The 22,927-nt window shown below is 42.7% G+C and overlaps 1 pseudogene; it reads left to right on the top strand.

Moving 5' to 3' along the window:
• The first annotated feature begins 17,511 nt into the window (after positions 1–17,511).
• Positions 17,512–21,872, top strand: LOC120061227 (annotated as a pseudogene).
• The last annotated feature ends 1,055 nt before the right edge of the window (positions 21,873–22,927 follow it).

Raw genomic sequence — 22,927 nt, 5'->3', positions numbered from 1 at the left:
GCTTTATCTTGGCCAGGTCGCAATTGTAAATGAGAACTTGTTCTCAACTTGCCTACCTGGTTAAATAAAGGTGAAATGAATAAATAAATCAATAAAATGTAATTATATCTAACACAATGTTGAAAAACAGAATGCTTCCCATCACAAGATCACATAACTAGATGTGAGCTGGACGTGATCCCAACACTGCCACCAATGTAGTGAAAGAAAGTGAAAGCTGCAACAGGGAGTCTAACCAGAACTTATACGTGGAAAAGTGAGCTCTAACACCTGTTGCCTTGAAAGCCTAGTAGGCCTCTGGGCAGAGGCAGTAGGCCTACAATGCTGGCATATGCTTTGTTACAATAGCCTAAGTATATAACATGATTGACACAACCGTAATAATCATCACTTCCGGCGCCGACCAAGATGGCCGCCTCGCTTCGCGTTCCTTGGAAAATATGCAGTATTTTGTTTTTTTATGTGTTATTCCTTACATTGGTACCCCAGGTAATCTTAGGTTTCATTACATACAGTCGGGAGGAACTACTGAATATAAGAGCAACGTCAACTCACCATCGTTCCAACCAGGAATATGACTTTCCCGAAACGGATCCAGTGTTTTGCCTTCCACCCAATACAACGGATCTGATCCCAGCCGGCGACCCTATGCGACGCCGTAAAAGAGGCAAACGTAGCGGTCTCCTGGTCAGGCTTCGGAGACGGGCACATCGCGCTCCACTCCCTAGCATACTACTCGCCAATGTCCAGTCTCTTGACAATAAGGTTGATGAAATCCGAGCACGGGTAACATTCCAGAGGGACATCAGAGATTGTAACGTTCTCTGCTTCACGGAAACATGGCTAACTCAAGAGACGCTAACGGAGTCGGTGCAGCCAGCTGGTTTCTTCACGCATCGCGCCGACAGAAACATACATCTTTCTGGTAAGAAGAGGGGCGGGGGGGTATGCCTTATGATTAACGAGACGTGGTGTGATCATAACAACATACAGGAACTCAAGTCATTCTGTTCACCTGATCTAGAACTCCTCACAATCAAATGTCGACCCCATTATCTACCAAGGGAATTCTCTTCGATTATAATCACAGCCGTATATATCCCCCCCCAAGCAAACACAACGATGGCCCTGAACGAACTTTATCTGACTCTTTGTAAACTGGAAACCAAACACCCTGAGGCTGCATTCATCGTAGCTGGGGATTTTAACAAGGCCAATCTGAAAACAAAACTCCCTAAATTCTATCAGCATATCGATTGTGCTACCAGGGCTGGTAAAACCTTGGATCATTGTTACACTAATTTCCGCGACGCATATAAGGCCCTCCCCCGCCCTCCTTTCGGAAAAGCTGACCACGACTCCATTTTGTTGCTTCCAGCCTACAAACAGAAACTAAAACAACAAGCTCCCTCGCTCAGGTCTGTTCAACGCTGGTCCGACCAATCTGATTCCACGCTTCAAGACTGCTTCGATCACGCGGATTGGAGTATGTTCTGCATTGCGTCCAACAACAACATTGACGAATATGCTGATTCGGTGAGCGAGTTCATTAGAAAGTGCATTGACGATGTCGTACCCACAGCAACGATTAAAACATTCCCAAACCAGAAACCGTGGATTGACGGCAGCATTCGCGTGAAACTGAAAGCGCGAACCACTGCTTTTAACCAGAGCAAGGTGACCGGAAACATGACCGAATACAAACAGTGTAGCTATTCTCTCCGCAAGGCAATCAAACTAGCTAAGTCCCAGTACAGAGACAAAATTGAGTCGCAATTCAACAGCTCAAACACAAGAGGTATGTGGCAGGGTCTACAGTCAATCACGGATTACAAAAAGAAAACCAGCCCCGTCGCGGACCAGGATGTCTTGCTCCCAGACAGGCTTAATAACTTTTTTGCTCGCTTTGAGGACAATACAGTGCCACTGACACGGCCCGCTACCAAAACCTGCAGGCTCTCCTTCACTGCAGCCGAGGTGAGTAAAACATTTAAACGTGTTAACCCTCGCAAGGCTGCAGGCCCAGACTGCATGCCCAGCCGCATCATCAGAACATGCGCAGACCAGCTGGCTGGTGTGTTTACGGACATATTCAATCAATCCTTATCCCAGTCTGCTGTTCCCACATGCTTCAAGAGGGCAACCATTGTTCCTGTTCCCAAGAAAGCTAAGGTAACTGAGCTAAACGACTACCGCCCCGTAGCACTCACTTCCATCATCATGAAGTGCTTTGAGAGACTAGTCAAGGACCATATCACCTCCACCCTACCGGACACCCTAGACCCACTCCAATTTGCTTACCGACCCAATAGGTCCACAGACGACGCAATCGCAACCACACTGCACACTGCCCTAACCCATCTGGACAAGAGGAATACCTATGTGAGAATGCTGTTCATCGACTACAGCTCAGCATTTAACACCATAGTACCCTCCAAACTCGTCATCAAGCTCGAGACCCTGGGTCTCGACCCCGCCCTGTGCAACTGGGTCCTGGACTTCCTGACGGGCCGCCCCCAGGTGGTGAGGGTAGGTAACAACATCTCCACCCCGCTGATCCTCAACACTGGGGCCCCACAAGGGTGCGTTCTGAGCCCTCTCCTGTACTCCCTGTTCACCCACGACTGCGTGGCCATGCACGCCTCCAACTCAATCATCAAGTTTGCGGATGACACTACAGTGGTAGGCTTGATTACCAACAACGATGAGACGGCCTACAGGGAGGAGGTGAGGGCCCTCGGAGTGTGGTGTCAGGAAAATAACCTCACACTCAACGTCAACAAAACAAAGGAGATGATTGTGGACTTCAGGAAACAGCAGAGGGAGCACCCCCCTATCCACATCGACGGGTCAGTAGTGGAGAAGGTGGAAAGTTTTAAGTTCCTCGGTGTACACATCACGGACAAACTGAATTGGTCCACCCACACAGACAGCGTTGTGAAGAAGGCGCAGCAGCGCCTCTTCAACCTCAGGAGGCTGAAGAAATTCGGCTTGTCACCAAAAGCACTCACAAACTTCTACAGATGCACAATCGAGAGCATCCTGTCGGGCTGTATCACCGCCTGGTACGGCAACTGCTCCGCCCACAACCGTAAGGCTCTCCAGAGGGTAGTGAGGTCTGCACAACGCATCACTCCCGGGGGCAAACTACCTGCCCTCCAGGACACCTACACCACCCGATGTCACAGGAAGGCCATAAAGATCATCAAGGACAACAACCACCCAAGCCACTGCCTGTTCACCCCGCTATCATCCAGAAGGCGAGGTCAGTACAGGTGCATCAAAGCAGGGACCGAGAGACTGAAAAACAGCTTCTATCTCAAGGCCATCAGACTGTTAAACAGCCACCACTAACATTTAGCGGCCGCTGCCAACATACTGACTCAACTCCAGCCACTTTAATAATGGGAATTGATGGAAATTATGTAAAAATGTACCACTAGCCACTTTAAACAATGCCACTTAATATAATGTTTACATACCCTACATTACTCATCTCATATGTATATGTATATACTGTACTCTATATCATCTACTGCATCTTGCCATCTCTATGTAATACATGTATCACTAGCCACTTTAAACTATGCCACTTTATGTTTACATACCCTACATTACTCATCTCATATGTATATACTGTACTCTATACCATCTACTGCATCTTGCCTATGCCGTTCTGTACCATCACTCATTCATATATCTTTATGTACATATTCTTTATCCCTTTACACTTGTGTGTATAAGGTAGTAGTTGTGGAATTGTTAGGTTAGATTACTTGTTGGTTATTATTGCATTGTCGGAACTAGAAGCACAAGCATTTCGCTACACTCGCATTAACATCTGCTAACCATGTGTATGTGACAAATACAATTTGATTTGATTTGATCATGAAAAGGCCTTGGAAGTGCCATAAGTGTAAGCCAACATAATTCCTTATTTTACATTAACTTGTTTAACTGCATTGATATGGCTCTTTTTGATCACAGTCCAGACTTGTTATAGTTGCAAATACCATGCAGTTGCACCAGGGGAATTTAAACCAAAGATTTTATGTTGCAGGTGTTCTGTTTCCCTACATTTATTAATGAATTAATTTCCCATCATGAAAATGTAACCCTATTCCCCAAACAAATATGTTCATCGATACCACACAACAAAAACAGACAAATACAGCTTTTTACTCCAATCTGTTTGTTAATCCTAAAAATCCGACATAGCACCAGTATCCCAAAGTATTAAGCGAAAACAAGCATAGAAAAGAGGATTGGCATTAATAATAATACTAATACAAAATTTAAGGCTACTATTACATTGTAAGTATTTTGGTGACAAACTGGTTGATTAACAATATTGGGTTGTTATTTTATATAAATGTGGGATGCAAAAAAAGGCAGTGTAGAACACCATTGCCCAAAATGCATTGCTCCAATAAATAATAAAATATTGTTCCGAAGTTTGTCCCCCAAAAATGTATTTTCCTATGAATGATGTCACACCCGTTTTCTTTGTATTTTCCTACGAATAAGTCACACAAAATGTGTGTATTTTCACACATTAAGATCCACAAAAACGTAACAAAATATGCTGAAAAAATTGAGTGTGAGATTGTCTTGCAGATAGAATGGTTGTTTTTATTGGGAATATTCAAATGAATATTTTTCAATATTACATTTTTTTGTATTGAACTTTCTTTTTTAGAGACAAAAATATTTCTGTTTTCGGTATCTGTTGTCAACTCCGTCAGTGGCTTGCCCTTTAATATAGTTTTTAAATGTAGTGCCTTCGGAAAGTATTCAGACACTGACTTTTCCCCCATTTTGTTACGTTATAGCCTATTTCTAAAATGTATTAAATTGTTTTTTTTCATCATCAATCTACACACAATACCTCATAATGACAAGTTTTTAGAAATGTTTGCTAAAAAATTTAGATTATAATAAAGAAATATCATATTTACATAAGTATTCAGACCCTTTACTTAGTACTTTGTTGAAGCACCTTTGGCAGCGATTACAGCTTCGAGTCTTATTGGGTATGACGCTACAAGCTTGGCACATCTGTATTTGGGGAGTTTCTCCCATTCTTCTCTGCAGATACTCTCAAGCTCTGTCAGGTTGGATGGGGAGCGTCGCTGCACAGCTATTTTCAGGTCTCTCCAGATATTTTTGATCAGGTTCAAGTCTGGGCTCTGGCTGGGACACTCAAGGACATTGAGACTTGTCCCGAAGCCACTCCTGCGTTGTCTTGGCTGTGGGCTTAGGGCAGTTGTCCTATTAGAAGGTGAACATTCACCCCAGGCTAAGGTCCTGAGTGCTCTGGAGCAGGTTTTTGTCAAGGATCTCACTGTACTTTGCTCCGTTCTTCTTTCCCGCGATTCTGACTTGTCTCCTTGTCCCTGCCGCTGAAAAACATCCCCACAGAAAGATGCTGCCACCATGCTTTACCGTAGGGATGGTGCCAGGTTTCCTCCATACGTGAGGAGGAACTCTTGGCATTCAGGCCAAAGAGTTCAATCTTGGTTTCATCAGACCAGATAATCTTGTTTCTCATGGTCTGAGAGTCCTTTAGGTGCCTTTTGGCAAACTCCAAGCGTGTTGTCATGTGCCTTTTACTACGGAGTGGCCACTCTACCACTAAGGCCTCATTGATGGAGTGCTGCAGAGATGGTTGTCCTTCTGGAAGGTTCTCCCATCGCCACAGAGGAACTCTGGAGCTCTGTCAGAGTGACCATCGGGTTCTTGGTCACCTCCCTGACCAAGGCCCTTCTCCCCTGATTGCTCAGTTTGGCCTGGCGGCCAGCTCTTCTAGGAAGAGTCTTGGTGGTTCCAAACTTCTTCTGTTTTAGAATGATGGAGGCCACTGTGTTCTTGGGGAACTTCAATGCTGCAGACTTTTTTTGGTACCCTTTCCCAGATCTGTGCCTCGACACAATCCTGTCTCGGAGCTATACGGGCAATTCCTTCGACCCCATGGCTTGGTTTTTAATCTGACATGCACTGTCAACTGTGGGACCTTATATAGACAGGTGTGTGCCTTTCCAAATCATGTCCAATCAATTTAATTTACTACAGGTGGACTCAAGTTGTAGAAACAGCTCAAGGATGATCAATGGAAACAGGATGCACCTGACCTCTATTTTGAGTCTCCCAGCAAAGGGTCTGTATACTTATGCAAACGGGTATCTGTTTTTTATTTTTAATACATTTGCAAACATTTCTAAAAACATGTTTTTGCTTTGTCCTAATGGGGTATTGTGTGTAGATTGATGAAGAAGAAAAAAACATTTAACCCATTTTAGGATAAGGCCGCAACGTAACAAAATGTGGAAAAAAGGAAGGGGTCTGAATACTTTCCGAATGCAATGTAAATACAGTACCATTCAAAAGTTTGGACACACCTACTCATTCAAGGGTTTTTATTTATTTTTACTATTTTCTACATTGTATAATAATAGTGAAGACATCAAAACTATGAAATAACACATATGGAATCATGTAGTAACCAAATAAGTGTTAAACAAATCCAAATCTATGTTATATTTGAGATTCTTCAAAGTAGCCACACTTGACTTGAGGCAGCTTTGCACACTCTTGGCATTCTCTCAACCAGCTTCATGAGGTAGTCACCTGGAATGCATTTCAATTAATAGGTGTGCCTTGTTAAAAGTTCATTTGTGGAATTTCTTTCCTTCTTAATGCGTTTGAACCAATCAGTTGGGTTGTGACAAGGTAGGCGTGGTATACAGAAGACAGCCTATTTTGGTAAAAGACCAAGTCCATATTATGGCAAGAACAGCTTTCTCTTGCAAAGAGAAACTAGAGTCAATCATTACTTTAAGACATGAAGGTCAGTCAATCTGGAAAATGTCAAGCATTTTGAAAGTTTCTTCAAGTGCAGTCGCAAAAACCATCAAGCGCTATGATGAAACTGGCTCTCGTGAGGACCGCCACAGGAAAGAAAGACCTAGAGTTACCTCTGCTGCAGAGGATAAGTTCATTACAGTTACCAGCCTCATAAATTGCAGCCCAAATAAATTATTCACAGAGTTCAAGTAACAGACACATCTTAACATCAACTGTTCAAAGGAGACTGCGTGAATCATGCCTTCATGGTCGAATTGCTGCAAAGAAACCACTACTAAAGGACACCAATAAGAAAAAGAGACTTGCTTGGGCCAAGAAACACTAGCAATTGTCCCGCCTGCTCCCGCTGCCATTCATTACGCACACCTGTCACCATCATTACGCACAGCAGCGCTCATTGGACTCACCTGGACTCCTTCCCTTAGTTGATTGCCCCGTCTATAACTGTCTGCTTCCCCGTTTGTTCCCGGTGTCTGCATTAATGTCGTTATGTGTTCATTTCCAGACACTGTCCTATCCTGTCCCTTTCCATGTCCGTTGATAATTCAATGTTCACTCTCTGTACAAGCTTCTCGTCTCTACCAGCGTCGATCCTTACAGCAATGGACATTAGAACAGTGGAAATCTGTCCTTTGGTCTGATGAATCTAAATGTAAGGTTTCTGGTTCCAAACTCTGTGTCTTTGTGAGATGCAGAGTAGGTGAACAGATGATCTCCGCATGTGTGGTTCCCACTATGAAGCATGGAGGAGGAGGTGTGATCGTGTGGGGGTTCTTTGCTGGTGACACTGTCTGTGATCTATTTAGAATTGAAGGCACACTTAACCAGCATGGCTACCACAGCATTCTGCAGCGATATGGCATCCAGTCTGGTTTGCGTTCAACCTCTCTAGGGGGTTGAACCTGGCCAACATCCAGTGAAATTGCAGAGCGCCAAATTCAAAAACAGAAATACTCATTTTAAAGATTAACCGTTTGTCAATAGGGGGGCGCCATTTCGACTTTGTAAAAATTCGTTCCCAAATTAAACTGCCTCTTACTCAATTCTTGCTCGTACAATATGCATATTATTATTACTATTGGATAGAAAACACTCTCTAGTTTCTAAAACCGTTTGAATTATTTCTCTGAGTGAAACAGAACTCATTCTGCAGCACATTTCCTGTCAGGAAGTGAGATTTCTGAAATCGAGGTCCCTGTTCTAGGGTCAGTTTATAAGTCCCCATGTAAGCTATGGGGCTACATGCACTGCATACGCCTTCCTCTAGATGTCAGTAAGCGGTGAGAATTTGAATGGAGTGGATTGCACCATCTGGGCCACTATAAAAGCTCATGGAACGGAAGTACCGTTCTTTTCAACGGGGCGCCTGGCGCAAGAGGGACATCACAATGGCGTCCTGCAAAAGCTTTCGTTTTAGCAGTTCTATATCTCCGGTCATGTTTTTATTCGTTATAGGTGTTAAAGACATCATAAGGTAGTTAATTTAAACCGACTTATAGCAGTTTATATCAGTTTATTGCGATTTTCTGGGATTTCTTTGTGACGCGCTATCAGGAGTTGGACACCTTTCCGGCACATAGCTAGCGTTAGCTGCTATTTCTACAGGAGAAGAGTACATTTATGTTGACAAATGTCAAATAATAATTCCGCCATGAATTTCGGTGCGGTCTCGCTTTAGCGCACGCTGTATTGCGCAGTAACGTTAATTTTAAAAATCTAACACAGCGATTGCATTAAGAACTAATGTATCTTTCATTTGCTGTCCAACCTGTATTTTTTTAGTCAAGTTTATGATTACTTATCGATTAGAATAGGTGCCTCTCCAAGATGGCGCCGGACAGATTGCTTGAAGTTTTGGCCACTAATCACATTGTATAACCACGATTTGTGCCGCTAAATATGCACATTTTCGAACAAACCCTATATGCATTGTGTAATATGATGTTACAGGACTGTCATCTGATGAAGAATATCAAGGTTAGTCAAAAATTATATATATTTTGCCTGTTTGTTACGATCGCTAACCTTTGCTGCTGGTAAATGGTGTTGTGTTTCTGGCTATTGTGGTAAGCTAATATAATGCTATATTGTGTTTTCGCTGTAAAACACTTAAAAAATCTGAAATATTGGCTGGATTCACAAGATCTGTGTCTTTCATTTGCTGTACGCTGTGTATTTTTCAGAAATGTTTTATGATGAGTATTTAGGTAATTCACGTTGCTCTCTGTAGTTATTCTAGTCGCTTTGGTGAGAGTTGTGATGGTGGCTGCAATGGTAAACTATGATTTATACCTGAAATATGCACATTTTTCTAACAAAACATATGCTATACAATAAATATGTTATCAGACTGTCATCTGATGAAGTTGTTTCTTGGTTAGTGGCTATTTATATCTTTATTTGGTTGAATTTGTGATAGCTACTGATGGAGTAAAAAAATGGTGGAGTAAAAAAAGTGGTCTTTTGCTAACGTGGTTAGCTAATAGATTTACATATTGTGTCTTCCCTGTAAAACATTTTAAAAATCAGAAATGATGGCTGGATTCACAAGATGTGTATCTTTCATCTGGTGTCTTGGACTTGTGATTTAATGATATTTAGATGCTAGTATTTACTAGTATAGACGCTATGCTAGGCTATGCTAGTCAGCTTTTTTACTGATGGGGGTGCTCCCGGATCCGGGTTTGGGAGGAACTAGAAGTTAATGAAACATACAAGTGTTATACATGGGTTTAAATATAAACTTCTTGTTAATCCAACCACTGTGTCAGATTTCAAAAAGGCTTTACGGCGAAAGCATACCATGCGATTATCTGAGAACAGCGCCCAGCAGACAAATCATTACAAACAGTTAGCAGCCAAGAAGAGGAGTAACAAAAGTCAGAAATAGCGCTAAAATGTATCACTTACCTTTGATGATCTTCATATGGTTGCACTCCGAAGACTCCATGTTACACAATAAATGTTCGTTTTGTTCGATAATGTCACTCTTTATGTCCAAAAACCTCAGTTTTGTTGGTGCGTTTTGTTCAGCAATCCATTGGAACAAAGCGCGGTCACAACAGACAGACGAAAAATCAAAAAAGTACCATAAAAGTTCATAGAAACATGTCAAACGATGTTTAAAATCAATCCTCAGGTTGTTTTTGTCATAAATAATCAACAATATTTCAACCGGACAAAAGCTTCGTCAATAGAAAAGGAGAAACAAGAAAGGGGGCTCCCGGTCATGCGCTGGACTCAAGTCTGGAAATTTCCACTGTCCACTCATTGAAAGTGCTGTATCTCCCTCATTTTTCAGAGTAAAAGCCTGAGACAATGCCTAAAGACTGGCCACATGTAGAAGAAGCCATAGAGATCGTGAACTGGGTCCTAAGTCTTTGTATGGTGGATAGTTCTGTTAAACTCACAGACATTATTTTAACAGTTTTGGAAACTTTAGAGTGTTTTCTATCCAAATCTACTCAGGCAGTCTACTTTGGGGATGCTTTTCATCCAAAATTCCGAATGCTTCTCCCTAACCTAGTGAAGTTAAACAGCTTTGAAAATTCCAGGAAATGATGCCATGGCTTCAGAAGCTTCTGATAGGCTAAATGACATCATTTGGGTCAATTGGAGGTGTACCTGTGGATGTATTTCAAGGCCTACCTTCAAACTCAGTTCCTCTTTGCTTGACAACATGGGAAAATCAAAAGAAATCAGCCAAGACCTCAGAAAAAAACTCTGGTTCATCCTTGGGAGCAATTTCCAAATGCCTGAAGGTACCACATTCATCTGTACAAACAATAGTATGCAAGTATAAACACCATGGGACCACGCAGCCGAAGTACCGCTCAGGAAGGAGACGCGTTCGGTCTCCTAGAGATGAACGTACTTTGGTGCGAAAAGTGCAAATCAATCCCAGAACAACAGCAAAGGACCTTGTGAAGATGCTGGAGGAAACAGGTACAAAAGTATCTATATCCACAGTAAAACGAGTCCTATATCGACATAACCTGACAGGCTGCTCAGCAAGGAAGAAGCCACTGCTCCAAAACCGCCATAAAAAAGCCAGACTACAGTTTGCAACTGCACATGGGGACAAAGATCGTACTTTTTGGAGAAATGTCCTCTGGTCTGATGAAACAAAAATAGAACTGTTTGGCCATAATGACCACCGTTATGTTTGGAGGAAAAAGGGGGATGCTTGCAAGCCGAAGAACACCATCCCAACCGTGAAGCACGGGGGTGGCAGCATCATGTTGTGGGGGTGCTTTGCTGCAGGAGGGACTGGTGCACTTCAAAAAATAGATGGCGTCATGAGGAAGTAAAATTGTGGATATTTTGAAGCAACATCTCAAGACATCAGTCAGGAAGTTAAAGCTTGGTCGCAAATGGGTCTTCCAAATGGACAATGACCCCCGCATACTTCCAAAGTTGTGGCAAAATGGCTTAATGGTAACAAAGTCAAGGTATTGGAGTGGCCATCACAAAGCCCTGACCTCAATCCTATAGAACATTTGTGGGCAGAACTGAAAAAGCATGTGCGAGCATGGAGGCCTACAAACCTGACGCAGTTACACCAGCTCTGTCAGGAGCAATGGGACAAAATTCACCCAACTTATTGTGGGAAGCTTGTGGAAGGCTACCCAAAACATTTGACCCAAGGTAAACAATTTAAAGGCAATGCTACCAAATACTAATTGAGTGTATGTAAACTTCTGACCCACTGGGAATGTGATGAAATAAATAAAAGCTGAAATAAATAATTTTCTCTACTATTATTCTGACATTTCACATTCTTAAAATAAAGTGTTGATCCTAACTGACCTAAGACAGGGCATTTTTACTAGGATTAAATATCAGGAATTGTGAAAAACTGAGTTTAAATGCATTTGGCTAAGGTGTATGTAAACTTCTGACTTCAACTGTATGTGAGAATATTATTAATTGACTACAGCTCAGCGTTCAACACCATAGTGCCCTCAAAGCTCATTAATAAGCTAAGGACACTGGGACTAAACACCTCTCTCTGCAACTGGATCCTGGACTTCCTGACGGGTGACCCCAGGTGGTAAGGGTAGGTAACAAAACATCTGCCACGCTGATCCTCAACACAGGGGCCTCTCAGGGGTGCGTGCTAAGTCACCTCCTGTACTCCTTGTTCACTCATGACTGCATGGCCAGGCACGACTCCAACACCATCATTAAGTTTGCCAATGACACAACAGTGGTAGGCTTGATAACCGACAACGACGAGACAGCCTATAGGGAGGAGGTCAGACACCTGGCCATGTGGTACCAGGACAACAACCCCTGTGATCAAGACAAAGGAGATGATTGTGGACAACAGAAAAAAGAGAACCGAGCAACCCCCAATTCTCATCGACAGTGCTGCAGTGGAGCAGATTGAGAGCTTCAAGTTCCTTGGTATCCACATCACCAACAAACTAACATGGTCCAAGCATACCAAGACAGTCGTGAAGAGGGCACAACAAAACATATTCCCCCTCAGGAGACTGAAAAGATTTGGCATGGGTCCTCAAATCCTCAAAATATTCTACAGCTGCACCATCGAGAGCATCCTGACTGGTTGCATTACTGCCTGGTATGGCAACTGCTCGGCCTCCGACCGCAAGGCACTACAGAGAGTAGTGCGAACGGCCCAGTACATCACTGGGGCCAAGCTTCCTGCCATCCAGGACCTCTATACCAGGCGGTGTCAGAGGAAGGCTCTAAAAATGGTCAAAAACTCCAGCCACCCTAGTCATAGACTGTTCCCTCTGCTACCGCACGGCAAGCGGTAGCAGAGCGCCAAGTCTAGGTCCAAGAGGCTTCTAAACAGCTTCTACCCCCAAGCCATAAGACTCCTGAACATCTAATCAAATGGCTACCCAGACTATTTGCATTGCCCCCCCCCCCCCCCCCCTCTTTTACACCGCTGCTACGCTCTGTTGTTATCATCTATGCATATTCACTTTAATAACTCTACCTACATGTACATATTACCTCAACTAACCGGTGCCCCCACACATTGACTCTGCACCGGTACCCCCCTGTATATAGTCTCGCTATTGTTATTTTAGTGCTGCCCTTTAATTACTTGTTAGTTTTCTTTTTTTTAACTGGATGTAAGGTCTACTACACCTGTTGTATTCGGCGCATTTGACTAATGAAATTTGATTTGACTTCCTTGGAACAAGAAACATGAGCAATGAACATTAGAACGGTGGAAATCTCTCCTTTGGTCTGATGAGTCCAAATGTGAGATCTTTGGTCTTTGTAAGACGCAGAGTAGGTGAACAGATGATCTCCGCATGTGTGGTTCCCACCGTGAAGTGTGGAGGAGGAGGTGTGAGGGTGTGGGGGTACTTTGCTGGTGACACTGTGATTTATTTAGAATTCAAGGGACACTTTACCAGCATGGCTACCACAGCATTCTCCAGCGATACGTCATCCCGGTTTGCGCTTAGTGGGACTATTATTTGTTTTTCAGCAGGACAATGACCCAATACACCTACAGACTGTGTAAGGGCTATTTGACCGAGAAGGAGAGTGATAGAGTGCTGCATCAGATGACCTGGCCTCCACAATCACCCAACCTCAACCCAATTGAGATGGTTTTGGATGAGTTTGACCGCAGAGTGAAGCCAACAAGTGCTCAGCATATGTGGAAACTCCTTCAAGACTGTTGGAAAAGCATTCCAGGTGAAACAAAGCTGTCATTAAAGCAAAGGGTGGCTAAATATAAAATATGTTTTGATTTGTTTATTAACAATTTCTTGGTTACTACATGATTCTATATGTGTTATTTCATAGTTTTGATGTTTTCACTATTATTCTACAATGTAGAAAATAGTCAAACAAAGAAAAACCCTTGAATGAGTAAGTGTGTCCAAACTTTTGCCTGGTACTGTATCTAGTAAACAATGGATAAGCAACAATGGGCATGGCGGATAGAAGTAGTCACTACAGGTGTGATCAAGGTTTACATCAAAGTTGCCTGATGCTGACTGGAAAGTGCAATGTCCGTGACCAGTTACTCAGAAGAAAATCCTTTGTGACTGTCTAATTTATATAAGTTAACTTACCAGTGTGGACCCAAAACAAAGACATTCTACACTTTTACAAACTACCTGTTTAAGATGTGTATACAACCATGGTAGTGGAGGCTCCTCAGAGGAGGAAGGGAAGGACCATCACCAAATAACTGATTAAAAGAAAGTGGAGCCTTGTATTAAATGCATTATGAAGAAAATGTTGTAATGTAGGCTCCACGGAATTTTAAATGCATTATGAAGAAAATGTTGTAATGTAGGGTCTACGGAATTTTAAATGCATTATGAAGAAAATGTTGTAATGTAGGGTCTACGGAATTTTAAATGCATTATGAAGAAAATGTTGTAATGTAGGCTCCACGGAATTTTAAATGCATTATGAAGAAAATCGTGTAGGCCTACTGTTGCCTACATTAAAAAAAAGGGCCTTTCTGACTACAAGTACACCAGTACACCCAAAGTATTATGTGAAAACAAGCATAGAAAACAGTATTGGCATTAATAAAAAAAACTGTTTCAGTGACCTGGTTGATTAACAATATTGGGTTGTTAACGCCGTTTTAAAAATAAATAAATAAATGTGGGACACAAAAAAAAGGCAGTGTAGAAGACCATTGCCCATCATGCATTGCTCTAATAACGTTCAAAAGATTGTTTAGAAGTTTGACCCTGAAAAATGTATTTTTCCATGAAGTCGCACAAAAGTGTGTGTATTTTTGCATGAATTAAGCCTCACAAAATCTGCTGAAATACTTTTTTCTTTGTGTGATATTGTGTTCTATCAGATCTTTTAGCAGTCTGATAGAGTTCACGTTAGACAAAAATCTGACAGAGTTGATGTTTCACGGATATGACCAAATTTTCTTCTTAATTCAAGTGGAATACAAAGTAGCAATTTTGTATTTCCTCAGTTGCTTTATGACCTTAAAACCTAATTAAAATAAATATATTTGAACCAAAATGTATATTCTATCAGGGACATGGAGTTGACAGTTTAATTTCAATATTATTTGTTTAAATCTGTCAAAAGTAAAGAACTTTACAGACCATGAATGGTCTTGTTGCACTACATGTAATGAAGACATGAAGAAGGGGTCCTTATGGTATAGCTGACCCTGCTTATTCCTGATTAATTTAGGATTTTAGACAAATCTTACGGAGTTGACCAAATCTCCGGACACATTTAAGAATCAGTTTTGAGAGAAATATTCTTTAAAAAGTCACAGAGGGCTATTGCAAGAAACTACATATTTATGATTGGAAGTTTAGAATTTTAAACACTTTTGGAGTATTTGAATTGGGGTCCTTTGCTCTGGACAGGGCATTTCTGGGCATAGAGCCAACATGTAAATTAATAATATAGAAAATATTTAGAAAATTCTCAAAACTAATATTTTCCCTTATAAAATGTCACTAAATTAGATTTTTTTTTTTTTTACTTACAGAGATTCTCTGGTACTTTTGTGTACTTGCTAGCTGTCACTCAAATGATGAGGGGCTGAAGTTCATTGACTAGAACTTGAATTGCTAGGGGCTGGTGCATGTGGGGAATAATGAAGGGAAAACAGCGCAGCGCAGCACAGCTTCCAGAAAAACAGTCACTTTCAAATTTGGGATTTAGTGGCTAAATGAGGTAAAACAGCAATTCTGCTCATAGATTATGCATGCATGAATTACACAGACACATCCAGACCAAAGCTGGAGGTTTAAAAAAAATACTTCGTAGTTGCCAAAGTTCCTGAGCATGTCTTTAAATAATGCAACTAAATCTTCTTTATTTTTTCCAACTATAAAAATAAAATTTCCCTGACTAACAAGGATTGTCCTGACTTTCAAGAATCACTTAAAGATACATTTTTGACAAATATTATCTTGTTGCATCTTGGTCACCTGGGTGCAGAAATGGAACATGCTACAGTTTAATGTACAGATAAAAGAATACAAAACGATAATTGCATACAACATCAGATTATCACATGGGACATGATATGTGCCAGAGTACCTTATATCCACATTAGGTCCATGAAACTGATCGTAACAATAATGACCAAAATATTTTTTACCTTTTCTTCCAGGAAGATTCTTTAAAATATTAAAATCACAGAGTGGAGGGGTGTGTATAGTCTCTTCTGCAGTGTAGGAGGATGTACCAGACAACGCACTGTGCTCCAGGGCCAGATCCCTCTTCCCAGCAAACCCCCTCATGGTGAAAGAGTTCCCTCTAGTGCCTATAAACTGTTGATAACATGTTGGGTTGGAGCTGTGAAGTGATGCAATTTCAGACTTATCCTCTCATCTGGCCAATAATAAATAGTTTTAGAAGCTTGGATACACCCAAACTTCCCCACCTCCTCTGTCCCATTTGTTGGCCAGGGCTAGCCTTTGGCCCCACGTTTGAATAGTGAACAAGAACCCCACTCACTTAGAGGGAAAGTGTGGGTACTCAGCTCTGAGAAAGGAAGAAAATAGCACTTTGGCATGAGAGAGAGAAAAGCGAGAAGAGAGAGAACCAAACACAGAACTGAAGTGAAGGCAACTGGCCGGTCGTTTCACCACAATTGGAGCATGTCACAATTGGACAGCAGATTGTTCAGATTGAAACCAGAGAGAACAGGGGCTAAAATGTACTCATTTACTTTCTTAGTTGATTTTAAACAAGCTGTTATATACAGTTGAGATGATGATGTTATACCCATCATCGCATTAAAAATATAATATTAATAGCAAAGATGTACTTCCTAGAACTACATCTTTTGCGATTAGTTTGACAAAATACTTTCTCAATCTGTTGATCACTGAACCATCAGGATGCTCAATCTGGAACACATTGTTCAGTTGTTTTATGAAAACACTTGGCGAGCTGAAGAAGAGGGAATGGGATGTAGCATGACTTTCACAACAGGGCTCTTAGAGAAGTGTGAGAGAGGGAGGTCCAGGTTCCAATAGCTCACATATAATGATGGCATGGATCCTCAGGGCAAAGCTTTACTCTGCTGAAAGCTCCCAGTGCCAAAGACATGGGCTTTTATCCACTTTCTATAGAGAGAAAGGCTCAGTGAATAGAGCCTTTGGAGAAAAAGGAGGTGCGTTTTCCCTTAGATTTCAGCACGTAGGATTCTCGTTATTAAAGAAGGGGGGTGTTAGTGTGTTTCATATTTTATTGTCATGTGCACAAGTACAGTGAAATTATTTTCTTTCAAGTTCTTTCCCAACAATGCATTAGTCAATATCAGTAAAGTATTTTTTGGCAGTAAAACAAAAATGAGGAGGGGAGTGATGTCTGGTTCAATGAGTCGGCTTTGTTTAATTTTGTGGACTAATGATCAGTGAATTGATGAAGTTGTCTCTCCCCGCCCCTTGACCAAAAAATTATAATCTACTCAGGGCACGAGGGAAGATTTTTGCCAAGTATCTAGGTCAAAAACAAAGCACTACTCTACTACAGGGACAGACAGAGACAGAGAGAGAAAACAAACAAAACAGCATTAGAAAACATGGACCCTCTCCATGTGAATCAACATTCCAGCCCTGTCCTGCCCGTTGAGCAATGAGGCCAACTCAGAAAAAGAGAAAGGGGAGAGAAAGCGGGTAAGTGAGAAGGAGGGGTGAAGGGTGTCCTTGGTGAGGGGCGAAAACCCTATTGGAGAAGAAGAGAACAGCTAGGGTTTCATTTGGGCAAAAGCTGTGTTACATAATGAAGTAACCTGGCTCCGAGTATCACATACTACAGATGTTTGAGGTAAGTGTTCAACTGTTTATTAAGATGCATATTAAAACATGACTTTTTTATGTAAGCTGTGGGTGAGTATACTATTGAAATTACATTGTGGGGAGATAACAGGGAACTCTGGTAAATATTTGATTTTCTACTTCATAACTGTCTTTGATAAGTTGGAAAATGTGTGCAGTCAATAACACAACTTTGAACTATGAAATATGAACTCACGTCCGTCTGATTAAGACAGACAACCAATTGTATCCTAAAATATGATACATTTATAAAAAATAAAAGAGACTACTTAAAAAAAAAGTAAAGAGGCCCAGCTAGCACATAATGTTCTGAGAACCATATGTTTCTTAAAGCTTGGTGAGAGTGTGGTTGTCCTATGGTTATTTTGCATACAACCTTCCCACAATGTTCCGGGAATGGTGAAGGATGTTTCTTAGGTGGGAATTTCAGTACTTCAGCATAACGTATCCTATTGGTTTCCTCATATACTGAACAAAAATATAAATGTAAAGAGTTGGTCTCATGTTTCATGAGCTGAAATGAAAGATCCCAGAAAATTGTCCATATACACAAAAAGCTTATTTCTCTGGAATTGTGCACAAATTTGTATTATATCCCTGTTAGTGAGCACTTCTCCTTTGCCCAATCAAAGATCACTCTAAAATATGCAGTTGTCACACAAGAATGCCACAGATGTCTCAAGTTGAGGGAGCCTGCAATTGGCATGCTGACTGCAGGAATGACCACCAGAGCTGTTGCCAGAGAATTTAATGTCCATTTCTCTACCATAAGCCACCTCCAATGTAATTTTAAAGAACCAGCCTACCAACCGCAGAGCACGTGTAACCACGCTAGCCCAGGACCTACACATCCAGCTTCTTCACCTGCGGGATCGTCTGAGACCAGTCAACCAGACAGCTGATGAAACTGTGGGTTTGCACAACCGAATAATTTTTGCACAAACTATCAGAAATCTACTCAGGGAAGCTCATCTACATGCTCATTGTCCTCACCAGGGCCTTGACCTGACTGCAGTTCGGCTTCGTAACCGTAAACACTGGAGAAGTGTGCTCTTCACAGATGAATCCCGGTTTCAACTGTACCAGGCAGATGGCAGACAGCGTGTATGGCGCTGTGTGGGCGAGTGGTTTGCTGATGTCAACATTGTGAATAGTGTGCTCCATGGTGGTGGGTTTATCGTATGGGCAGGCATAAGCTACGGACAACGAACACAATTGTATTTTATTGATGGCAATTAGAATGCACAGAGATGCTGTGACGAGATCCTTGTCGTTCCATTCAGAGAAAGTTCTTCTTTGGGAATTTCAGTACTTCAGCATAACCTTTACAGGTTTCCTCATGGTTCTATATAAAGTCATGTTCTCAGAATATTAAGAAAACTTTCCATAAAACCTACAAGAAAACATTTGTCATGTTTAAAGAACGTTGTAAGAATGTTATTTAAAAACATATACATTGCATTCTCAGCATAAACAGAACGCACTCTCTCTTGTTAATTAAGTGTATTCATGTGTTTTGTCCACACCAACTAATTGGCCACACCTGATATTAATGAGTGCTTGTTTCCTTGGAAATGGGGTCTGTTTGAATACACTAAAATGAACAGCTTTGTAGGAGTTTAAAAAAAACATGGCATGCTAGCTCCATCCTTGTGGCGCAGTGGACTAATTCCATGGATATAGAACAGATCATAGGTTTGAATATCACTAATGCCATGCCACAATAAAACATTTATTTTCATGATTAATGCTTAAGCAAATTAATTTCCATGTGTCCTATCTGTGCTTGGAGTTCAAAACTAAGCTAGCAGTCTTATTGAAACATTCAGTTAAAAGTTTTAAGGAAGTCATTCAAAAACCTCCAAATAACCTATAATTTCCATTCTCAGAATATTAATATAACCTCCCAGGAAAACTCAGGGAACCATAGTAAAACATTTTCAGAACCTCCCTGCAACCTAAAAATGAACGTTCCCAAAACAGGAAAATGTTCACTTCCATTCTCAGAAGGTTTAAAAAAAACATTCAGTTTTACTGGTCAGGAAACTTATGGCTTCGTTCCCAGAACCAATGGGAAACCAAAAACGTACATTCCCACAACTTCCAAGGAACCCAATGTGCTAGCTGGGGGAATACTATTTGCTTTACATAGACAACATGATGTTCAGGAAAGCACATTGTTATATTTGTTTTGAGGGAAATAGTGCAGCTGCAAAGAGGGCTTAGCTAGAGAGCTAGAGATGGCAAAAAGCCAGTTGGAGAGTTTGCGCTTTCGCATGTTTTGGTTAATTCCTTTACTGACAGACAATGCCAAAGCAAATCATTTTACAACCACATTCGACAAATAACGAATGTTGAGCAAGATTTTATTCAAACAGGTGCTATTATGGTAAAACATTTATTTTATTCCTCTATGTCTTCTCCAGCTTCCTGTGTGCAGCAGTATTGGAGTAGAACTCTCACAGGTAAAATGATGCACCCCAAGATGAGGGGTATGTTTCTTATCCAACTGCTGCTGATTGAACAGGCTCTGTGTAGAACAACTCCCCCTGTTCTGAAGACCACTCCGCTCTCCAAGACCTCCGTTTTAGGGGAGGGGGAGACTATCAAAAAGGAGCAGCAGTCACTCCTGGGGTCCCAGACCCAACTTGGTCTCCCATCAAATGCAGCGGAGAGTGCGTCCCCTGAAGAGTGGGTGGTGCAGGATGAGGCCAGAGCCCAGTCTGCCCAGCGTATCGTCACCACACTGAAGGCCAAGCTGCAGGGCCGAATCCTCGTCCAGGCCAACACCAGCTGTGAGGAGCTGCTGTCTGCCTCTACACTGCAGGACCCCGCCTCAGCCCTGTTCCCCCGGGAGCTCCTGGGCCTATCCCTGGTGCCGGTGCTGGTGGCGGCAGGTTGTTCTCGGGAGGCCCAGACCCTGGTACTCAGAATGTACAACCTGTTGGGGGTGGAGGACACAGAGGAGCTCCTCATAGAGGTGGAGAGCCTTATGGCGAGGGGGGCGTCCCGCCCCAGAGCCACCCCCCCCACCCTGCCTCACACATGGTGAAGGTTCAGGCAGAGCGCCACCTACAGGCAGTGATGTTCAACATACAGCAGCTGGCCAGGGCTGGGGTGGGTCAGGGGGGGCACAGGGCCTCTGGAAGAGGGAAGCAGGAGGAGATGTGTCAGAGCTGGACCAGGGTAAACGGGACCCTGCTTTTGGGGGAGACAGTGCAGGGAGCCACTACAGGGGGGCTGGAGGAGCCGGTAAGTGTCTGTGAGAGCCTGGGGTCCCAGTGTGCTGGTGTGTCCCGTAACGGAGGGCAGTACCAGGCGGTTCTGATGTCAGGCAGCCGGGTGGTGCCCTCTGAGTACTTGGACTCAGAATGCTGGATTCGACAGTGGCAGGTGCAGGATGAGGAGTCACCTGGGGCCTCAGGACGGCAGGCGCGGTGCAGCCCTCAGCGGAACTGCGTCAACAAAAAGGAGGACCGCGTGTACAACGTGGTGGAGTGGATCCCTGTCGTCAGCACCCTTTACAATCTGGGCACGGCCGTCTACTACACCTCTGTCAACTGCTCCGAGACGGCCAAGGAGAGAGCCATCCTCAGCGCCGTCAACCTGGGCACTGACGCCCTCATGGCCGTCACTGGGGGAACGGTGGGCGTGGCGGGTTACGTGGCCGGGGCTGGAGTGAAGACGGGGGTGAAGGCTGGGATCAAGTACCTGCTGTCCTCCATGAAGCAGGAGGAGGACCTGATAGTTAATGAGTACAGTTGGGAGGAGGGAGTCATCACCATACAGTAAACAGCCAGTAGCCTGGTTGGTTGGTAGCCAGATATTATTTTGCTTTAGCCAATGGCAGCATAAAAAGATCTGGGGACCAGGAAGTGGTCTCAGGAAACCACTGAGTAAACTCTTAGACGCACTTGACCTCTACTCCCCCAATCCTGTCATCCTAAACCCTTTCTGTCCTCCTTCGGTACTATTGGTCAGGTCAGACTCAATTTACACATCTGATACTTCCAGTGCAGGGACTATTGTAACGGTACTACCTTTCAGATGTTGTTTTGTTTGTTCTGTGTCCTCTAGAAACATATGGACCGAAAGTCAAGCTGGCTATTTGTAAAAATATCAACTAATTGATTTATAAGCCATTTTTCCTTGATACATGAAAGTTTGCAACTGCCCTTGATTGATTAAATTATAATTTTAGCTAGTTGTTTTTTACTACTACTTTTGAGTGTCTTCATTGACCAAACCAAAAACGTCATTATATCAGTGGAGTTGAGTGAATCAAGTAAGAATTATTGTACTAATGACTGATTGAATATAAACTTAATTTAGTCATTGCAAAATAACTTGCAACACTTTTCCAGCAGTGGAGGCTGCTAAGGGGAGAACGGCTCATAATGGCCGGAACGGAGCAAATGGAATGGCATCAAACACCTGAAAATCATGTGTTTGATACCATTCCACTGATTCAGCTCCAGTCATTACCACGCAACCGTTTCCCCCAATTAAGGTGCCACCAACCTCCTGTGTGTTCCAGGGCCCGGTTTTTAGGCTTACAAGTGTTTTAATGATGCAGCTCTCCTACAACGGCCGAAGATGTAACATGCGCTTCCCAAAACACCAGAGAAGGGTGCAATTGCAGCCTGAAATTCAGGGCACCTGCATCTGCAGGAACCCTTCTTTATACTTATATTGGTCCATTTTTAAGCTAGGAGAGGCAGGGGCGCTCCAGTACAGTAGGTGGCGTAAATGTGTCCCTCGTCCCTGCCTGCCGGCCACCATTTTCCTGCAGTTCTGTTTATCGATGGTGAGACAGGTGTTCGGCAGGCGGGAGCGAAGGACACTGTCTACCGGTGCCACAAGCTAGCAAGGAGGACCCCGGGAGGCAGGGGCAGAATTTATTTTTTTAAATCCGATAATACTTTAATTTCCCCTTTTCTGCTGTTGCACACTATTGAAACACCACGCTGACAGAACGTTCACTAAGTGCGTCGTTGGAGCATGTGTCGGTACTGATAGGATCGAAAGAAATTGACCGCTGTTCTCAGATCAGCTTTCTCCATTCTAATCTCAACTGATCTTTATTTCACAATACTGATGACGGATCAGCTCCTAGAGAGATATTTCCACCTACGGCTGCAAATATTGAGGAGGATTATTCTAATGCTTGTATCAACTGCAAAGACATTGGCAACGTTGTATTTGTAGTCAACTTTGTTCTGAAGTTATTGGCGGTCACAAAGAGATGTGATTCCATGTTCAGCGGAGATCTTCTG

The sequence above is a fragment of the Salvelinus namaycush genome, chromosome 2, assembly GCF_016432855.1.
Source record: "Salvelinus namaycush isolate Seneca chromosome 2, SaNama_1.0, whole genome shotgun sequence".
In the NCBI taxonomy this organism is placed as follows: Eukaryota; Metazoa; Chordata; class Actinopteri; order Salmoniformes; family Salmonidae; genus Salvelinus; species Salvelinus namaycush.
This window is presented reverse-complemented; position numbering and strand designations above follow the sequence as displayed.